We start from the raw sequence: 805 nt of genomic DNA, 5'->3' as shown, positions 1-805 counted from the left end.
TGCCATTTAGGCATGTCATGGTGAGGACACTTCCTAAGCAATTCATTGAAGCGTTCCCATGCCTCGTGGAAAGTTTCTCCTTCCCCATGTGTGAATTCTCTAATGGCGATTCTCATAGCATTGGTCTTAGAAATCGTATAGTACTTTTTCAAAAATTCTTGTTGCATTTCTGCCCAAGAAGTTATAGAAAAAGGCCTAAGGTTGTTAAACCAATACTTCGCCTTATCTTTAAGGGTGAATGGAAAAAGTTTCAGCCTTAAAACTTCTTCCGGCATATCCGTGTATCGAACGGTAGAACAAACTTCAAGAAACTCATCCAAATGCTTGTAAGGTTCTTCACTAGGAAGTCCATGAAAGTTAGGTAGCATTTGGATAGTTTGTGCTTTAATCTCATAATGGTGTGCTCTAAATGGTGGCAATTGAATGCATGTGGGTGCTATATACTCATTAGGCACATAGTGATCTCTCAATGCGAGTGGTGGATTAGCAACTTGAGGTGCAACATGGACACCTTGGTTATATTGAGCTTGATTAATGATGGGGGGTTGTGGTGCATACATTGGCCTTGGAATTCCCATTAGAATTTGGCCTTGTTGTTGAGGAGGTTGATGAATGTATGGCCTAGGCATGCCTAATGGAACTTGCATATTATCATTTTGCACATTAGGATGAAGGATGCCTTGTTGGTCTATGTGACCAAGGTCTTCAACATGATCATCATTGAGAGCGTCCATTGGTAGATTGGTTCTATGTGAACTTCCTCTTCCCTTTAGATTCCTAATAGTGGATTCTAAATGCAAATCAA

At 40.4% G+C, this 805-nt stretch overlaps 1 non-coding gene across 1 annotated transcript; it reads left to right on the top strand.

The window, feature by feature from the left end:
• Nucleotides 1-12: 12 nt before the first annotated feature.
• Nucleotides 13-121, top strand: LOC132287518 (small nucleolar RNA R71). Its single transcript, XR_009473052.1, has one exon. It is a non-coding gene; the product is annotated as a small nucleolar RNA R71 (small nucleolar RNA).
• Nucleotides 122-805: the final 684 nt, after the last annotated feature.

This window comes from Cornus florida, unplaced genomic scaffold, assembly GCF_030987335.1.
Source record: "Cornus florida cultivar Cherokee Brave unplaced genomic scaffold, ASM3098733v1 CherokeeBrave_3.0.0_Hap2_Chr11, whole genome shotgun sequence".
NCBI classification, from domain to species: domain Eukaryota; kingdom Viridiplantae; phylum Streptophyta; class Magnoliopsida; order Cornales; family Cornaceae; genus Cornus; species Cornus florida.
The sequence above is the reverse complement of the archived record's forward strand: the minus strand, read 5'-3'. Positions and strand labels throughout refer to the sequence as shown.